The following is a 7597-nucleotide window of genomic DNA, read 5'->3' on the forward strand; positions in this document are numbered from 1 at the left end:
CAAATTGCAGACTAGAACATGACTTCTTCGTGTTGCCTGAAACACAAGAAGGATGTATTTTAGGACTAGATTTCTTCAAAAAGTACAAAACAAAATTAGATATAGCTAATAAAACACTAACATTATCAGTAAGCGGAGTAGAATCTGTAATTAGCCTTAAGAAAATTAACATCCCTATATATAGCATTAAGGAAAGCCCAACAGTAACCTTTGAACTGTCACACCTGGAAGGGAAAGACAGGCTAGAAATGGAGCAAGTATTACATAACCACAAATCAGTTTTCGCATCCCAGTTGATAGAACTAGGACGAACAAATGTACTCAAGCATAAGATAGTAACTACGGGAAACCCAAAAAGGAGAGGAACCTATAGAATGCCAGCAGCTATTAAACCGATAGCTAAGCAGCAAATCGAAGAAATGTTGAAATACAACATCATCCGAGAAAGCCATAGCGCTTTTAGGGCATCAATAGTGATGGTAAAGAAGAAATCAGGAGAACTACGATTTTGCGTAGACTATAGGGACTTAAACGCAGTGACAGTCAAGGATCGGTATCCTCTACCACGAATAGACGATACATTGAACTTGCTACACGGAGCGAAATTTTTCTCAACACTCGATTTGTTCAGTGGGTACTGGCAAATTGAGATAGCTGAGGAAGATATTCATAAAACCGCATTTACAGCAGAAATGGGACACTTCGAGTATATACCTCATGTAAGGCAAGTGGTTTTCTTCACCAATGACTAAGACCTAGAACAAATGATTCAATTAAAAATGGCGAGATATATTATGGCATGCTTATAAAAGTCCGATTCGATGAGTTGTAGCCTTGAACGTGAACGGAAGAACGAAAAGCCTTTAAACCATAAAAATAAAATTAATTTAGATTCAATTACACATATTTTACCATTCATAGCTGGGTGTGTAGTTGGTTTTCTCCTCAACAACAGAATTGGTTGTCTTGCTTATGTAAATTGAAATCCGTTAAAGCTCAGTACTTGCATCTTGAGATTAATGTCTTGACGTAACTAACAGCTGTAATGCTGTTATTTCATCTGAACGATAAGAAAAATGATTACATAAATTTCACGAACAAAAAACTGTGAACATCTAGATTACCAGAAGGATGATAGTTATAAGGCAGCTAACAAGTTGGTTCCCAAATGGTTCATGGTAAATCATCTCTAGTTTCATGATTCTCCTTGAAAGTAACCACCTAAGAAACATTTCGGATTAGTAATCTGTGTCAAATTTCCAAATGCAACTAATAAAATTATGTCTATACTTTAAATACCTTTCCTTGCAAGTAAATTTTTTTCTTCTGTGGTGCTAATGCCAACATGAATTTGAAATGTACCAAAACTGCCAAACCTAGGAAATAAAAAAATTTTTATTTTACTGAAACTAGCCACTTACCTGTCAAACAAACACCGCTTACAATAAGCAACTTCAACGATTCATAGAATTGTAGGATGTTGACACTTCGAGCTTGCAACAGTCGTCTGCTTGTAGTAACCGTTGCCATATATATGGTAAAAAACAATATTTTGCGCAAGGGCAAACAGTGTTTTATTATGAAATTAACGTTTATTAAATTATTTTTATGATGAAATTTTCTTAGTTATCTGTGTATTAAGAGGTACTTATGCGCCCTCCCAAGAATCCTTATTGAGGCACGAAGAAAAAAAAGTGAATAGTGACAATAGTAAAGGGCGGGTGATGGTAGGCCTGAAAACACCAGTAAAATGCAAAAATTCAAATACTGTGTAAACAAAATTACTTTTCTATTAAATGAGCTCTAAAAAGCAATAGAAAAAGCATATAATCCTGCAAAAATATCATAAATGTAAATTTAAAAAAAAAAAGTTATAATGCAGTGAAGAGGCGTCATATTGATAACGGTGTTTGAAGTGCAGAAACCGATATAGGGCGTTCGGGTTTTTTTTTCAACATATAGGAAAACCAATTGTACATTGATTTATTACGATGGAGAAATAAGACCTTAGGGCTGGAGAAATAGGACCCTCAATAAGGAGAAATAGTACTCTCCAAAAAATGTTTGAAGATTGGGTCCTATTCCTCCAGGTCCTATTTCTCCAGGTCCTATTTCTCCGGCTACCGAATGTAGATATTGAAACTGATTCTATAACCCTATATTCACATTGAATACACGTATATTTGATGCTGTTTGAATGTAGATATTGAAACTGATTCTATAACACTATATTCACATTGAATACACGTATATTTGATGCTGTTTGAATGTAGATATTGAAACTGATTCAATAACACTATATTCACATTGAATACACGTATATTTGATGCTGTTTGAATGTAGAAATTGAAACTCACTTCATCACACTATATTCACTTTGAATACACGTATATTTGATGCTGTTTGAAAGTAGATATTGAAACTCACTGTATTACACAATATTCACATTGAATACACATATATTAGATGTTGTTTGAATGTAGATATTAAAACTGATTCTATAACACTATATTCACATTGAATACACGTATATTTGATGCTGTTTGAATGTAGATACCGAGTTTTTTTTTTATCGTTGCCACTTCTGGATCTAAAGTGGTTTTTTTTTCAGAATGGGTGAGGAATTAGATAGTTCTCCAAAATCAAATTTGCTGGAAACTAGGCAGCCTTCACTGTAAAAAATTGGTGTTGGCAGTGTACTTGCTAGTCTTGGTTCAGGAATTTCTGTTTCGACAAACTCTGAAAGACCAGAGGTTGACAAGACTGATGTTGCCTTGGTGGCTCGTGCAAGTTTGGCAATTCAGGACCTCTTCTTCTTATTTTTCCTTTTTAATTTCTTCTTCATTTCATCTAACTTTGGTTTGGTTTTTGTCTTCTTATCAGATAAATCCAGCTTTTTCCTGAAAATCAATGGAGTAAACTTGCCGTTTTACTCAAATGTATAGGTTAACACATACCTGTAAAGTGTGGGAGTTTAGCTGTTGGACGTTCTTCCATTTCTTCAGGATTGTAAGCACGGTTCCTGGTTCCCATTTTTTGGAAAGAACTACACTTTGAGTTGGAATATTGGTCAATGAGCTAGAAATGAAAACGTCTTCCGAAGAGAGTTGCTATTTAAGAGCGCCGACGTCAACGCGCCCTCGCTTTTTATCAGGCTCTTCATTTTTTGGGTCCAATTCCTACAAATCTTGTTTAGACGACACTTTCAAGTTTTCCGTTTTTCCATTTACAAAACGTGCCTCTAATATCATAATCTTTAAACTTCATTATTATTTACCTTGGTCTCTCAACATTATCATGGATCAATCCATAAATCACACTATACGAACCTAGCTTATTGTTATTTTCTTTAGAGAACAACATTTTCAAGCCAAATCTAGCTTCAGGACGCCTCCACTTGAGGGCAGTATAAGCAGATGGAAACCACGAGCAATAACAAAGTTATGGCAATCCGTTTTACACAGAAAAAAAAAATTTCGCCAAAAAAAAAAATCACACTTTTTTCTTTTTTTCCGACACGTAGCCATCTACCGCTCAGACTCGTTATTACTGGCGTAGGCAATTTCTGTCCATTGGATGCCATTCGCACTTAGTTCAGTAGCGTGGATGGAGAATAACGCGTGGCTGGAGGAACAATTGAAAAATGGATAAGATAATACAACAAAAGGATGGCAAGTATAAACATTATTATATTGGTTTTCAATTATTAATTATTGTTTATTAGATCAAATTATGAAGCTGCAGGCCCAATTATTGGAACAACACAAAATATTAGATAACAACAAAGCTAAGGATGGTAAGGCCTAATACGTAATGATTCTATTTATTTGCTTTTATTCATTTGTGTTTTGTAGCTCAAATTTTGAGTCTACAAGCTCAGCTAGGGGAAAAGAACAAATTGGAACGGAACAGTTTCCAAACAGTGAAGGAGGTTTTTCAAAACTCTTCCCTAACTGAACATGAGGATGAATTGGCATTAGGCGAACACAGTCAGGTACCTAAACTTTTCAAATAAGAATTCAAAATAAGTATAGAATTTTAACAAACAATTATTTATTGTTTAGTTATTCAGTCTACCACCTGACAGTGTGATAAAGTTAAATTCTGTTAGTGCTGCACTAAAAGAATTGTTAGTAATAAGTCCATGCAGCGAAGGAAGTGAACAATTGTGGGACTGTATTGGGGCTGAAAATGGGTGTGGTACGGAAACCCAGAAATAGCACAAGTTCAACATAAAACATGAATTAGGTACTTTTCGGTTTTTTGTCTATCGAAAAAGTATTTTTAATGCTATTATTTTGCATTCACAGAATTTTAGCAGGGGATCAAGTCAAGTCTGGAAGTGTTACAGGATGGAAGAGTCAGCCTACAGTTGAAAAAACACAGAGTGCATTACCATTAAGGTATGAGGTAAAGTAATAGAGTATGCACATTGTCTAATGAGAAGTACCATCTTGTGTGAATGAATCCTGTATAACAGCAATCCTTTATAGTTCTGTCACAGCTAGAAGCCTCAAATAATTCTGCTTCCCTTGCTAAAGAACAACTTGTCCTTTACGCTCAGAGTGTTGGTGAAGCTGGGTACTTAAATGGCCCTAAAGATGTTTCACTTCACTGGCATTGCAGCGATGAACGTCATACATGGACTCTTTAGGTCTGAAAGGAATTTTCTTGAAAAATTTTTGAATTTATGATGAAGCTTTTCTCCTCCTTTTTGCCAACCATGTCTAATCTACAGAAAAAAATTTATCCAATAGGAAAGGATTTTCAGCATACTGGAACACAACTATCAACATTGCAACATTTTAGGGGTGCTATTTTATCATTCAAGAGCCTTATACAATGAATTTTCATCTGCAATTTGTATGGCCTTTCCCAAGCTTCTGCCAGAACTTGAATCTATAAGTCATGTAAGTCACATGAGCAACAATTGAGATGCTTAATGGTGTTGTTTTTCTTTTCTCAGCATAGGTTAATAGTAATATTGGATCTGAAAAGATTCTTGGTTGGGGCAAGACACTGAATAAATTGTAATGATTGAATGGATGACATGACATTTCTATACTTAATTTGGATTCCCGAGACGGTATTTTGTATTTAAAAAATTGAAGTGCATATCTGGGCTCCCTTCCTTTCCGTAGCCCCGTTTCCCCTTAACTCGTAATAAGCCCGTAGGGGGTCATGCCCCTACTGTACGGTATATATAAAAACAACATATACCGAGGTCTGGAGGGCTCTGGCCGGAAAGGGGACGTGGGGGTCCGCCTAGTCCGATGATGTGTTCACGGAGGGCGACGTGGCTACCCACAAATCCGAACTAAAGGTTAATCGCTCCTTTAAAAATGTTCCAAATCTTCAGCTCTTCTTCCGGCTTCTCTTAGCCAATCACCGGGTAATCTCCCCGGTGGGTCAACAAGGCAGTGTCTCCCCCTGCCTGGGTTGACGGCAACTTTTGAAAGGGCTATTGTGCCTTTTTAAAGTTGCAAAAATAATTGTAATGTGAATAGAATTGTCAATAAATTTTTTTTATAAAATCTTTTTGCAAAATGTGTCTCTTTCATTGTCTGTGTTCGCTTTGTTCACACATTACATTTATCAATTTTTTTTTTATTTAGCTTGCTCAATTCATCTTTATTGTTTTTGCCACCGTCATGGTAGAAAATTGATTTGTCATTATTAGTAGCTTTGTTAACGTAAAGTGTAAAGCTTCCTTATATCTCAATGTAGTATGTGATGTGTAATTAGGTAATCAATAGCTGCTTGAAAATGTGCAAAAGGTGAAAACAGGACACGAAGAACGAACAAAATCATTTATAGCAGTAGGTTATGATTTTAATATATTTATTGGGCTCTTTGTAATTGTTAAAAGAATTGAAAACGTATAAGAAATAAATGGTATTAGAATCAATATTGAATTACAATAGTCTTTGTTTTGGTCCTTGCCTCAGACGATAGTTTAAGTTTGTAATATTATTCCTATAAACATTATTTATCAAATGTTAATAATAACAAACTAGTCTTCGTGGTAACATATCATTGTTACCAGCAACCACAAAAGCCCCGCGGAACTCATTCAGTTTCCGTATTCACAATGAATCAGTGGTCTTTACCTATGGCATAAGCATCGACAAAGGGAAGTGATAAGGGATATGGACTGGGGGTTGGGAGGAATGATTAAAAAGGGTGGACAGAACAAGGCCAAGTGCGGAAAACATGTATTTCTTCTATTATATTTAAAGAAGCGATAGTTGTTCAGTAAACAAAAATTGTGAAAAATGAACCTTATGTAACGGGATATTAGCAATAGATAAATACTAACATAATCCGAAATTAGATTGCAACTGAATAAATCATCAAAGATTAACTAGCGTACAAACGCTAACATTGTTTGATCTCTGCAAACCTTATAAAATATCACGGTTTCAGCAACCTTTGTACATTCCAAATTCCACGGAATAGAAGTGGGAAATTTCAATTTCGGAAACAAATATAAAGTTTGTAGGAACAGAAATTGTGCGGAGAAAAAGGCCCAGTCCAATGGAGAAAAAGGCCCACTTTTGAATTTGGAAAAAAGTGGGCCTTTTTCGTATGGGCTTTTTTCGTCTGGGCCTTTTTCGCGGGCCTTTTTCATCTGGGCCTTTTTCGTCTGGGCCTTTTTCTCCGACCTCCCTTATAACTTCCCTTTGTCGATACTTATGCCATAGGTAAAGACCACTGATTTGTTGTGAATACGGAAACTGAATGAGTTCCGCGTGGCTTTTGTGGTTGCTGGGAACAAAGATATGTTAATACGAAGACTAGTTTATTATTATTAACATTTGATAAATAATTTTTATAGGAAGAACATTACAAACTTAAACTATCGTTTGAGATAAGGACAAATAAAAACTATTATAATTCAATATTGATTCTCATACCATTTATTTCCTTATCACATTTTCAATTCTTTTCACGATTACAAAGAGCCCATTAAATATCTTAAAATCATAACCTACTGCTATAAATATGCCAAGCGGTTACTGCTGACTGTTATATTGGAGCACTTTTCAGCAAAGCAATAAATAGTTCAAGCAAAACTGGAATATTCAATTTGCGTGGGAACGTCTATGAACCACACTTTTCTACCATGAAGGACTTTGTTTCGTGAGTCTGTTATTAGTGAAGACACTAAACCTTTTAAAATGAATCTAAGATTTTCTTTCTTAAAATTTTCCAAGATCATGGAAGGCATGCCAGTGTATTTTGTTTTTAACTATAACGACATGGCTTGCACATGAAAGAATACGAGTTTAGCTCATCCATGAGTCAGTATTAGTATTTCATATGATAAATTTTCCTTTTTTAAATTTGGTTATATCACTTTATGTTCTTTCTTTTCAGTTTCCTTTTTCTTAATGTTAGCTTTTCTCTTCATCTGTTGTTATTCCTTTTTCTTTTCCTTTTCTTCGATGCGTTCAGCCCATTTTTTTTTTACTTTCTGATTTGATTTATCTCGTTTCTTAATACATTTGTCAAGCAATTCCACAGTCTTCTACCTATTGCAATACAAAAAATAAAAAGTTTTGAACATCTTACAAATGTGTTTGTCAAATTGATA

The 7597-nt window shown here is 35.1% G+C and overlaps 1 long non-coding RNA gene across 1 annotated transcript; it reads right to left on the reverse strand.

Moving 5' to 3' along the window:
• Window positions 1–817: 817 nt before the first annotated feature.
• Window positions 818–1376, reverse strand: LOC130690747 (uncharacterized). The gene is made up of 3 exons (XR_009001085.1): window positions 1300–1376; window positions 1125–1221; window positions 818–1060 (listed from the first exon to the last, which is right to left on the reverse strand). It is a non-coding gene; the product is annotated as an uncharacterized LOC130690747 (long non-coding RNA).
• Window positions 1377–7597: the final 6221 nt, after the last annotated feature.

This window comes from Daphnia carinata, chromosome 9 (genome assembly GCF_022539665.2).
Source record: "Daphnia carinata strain CSIRO-1 chromosome 9, CSIRO_AGI_Dcar_HiC_V3, whole genome shotgun sequence".
Lineage (NCBI taxonomy): Eukaryota > Metazoa > Arthropoda > Branchiopoda > Diplostraca > Daphniidae > Daphnia > Daphnia carinata.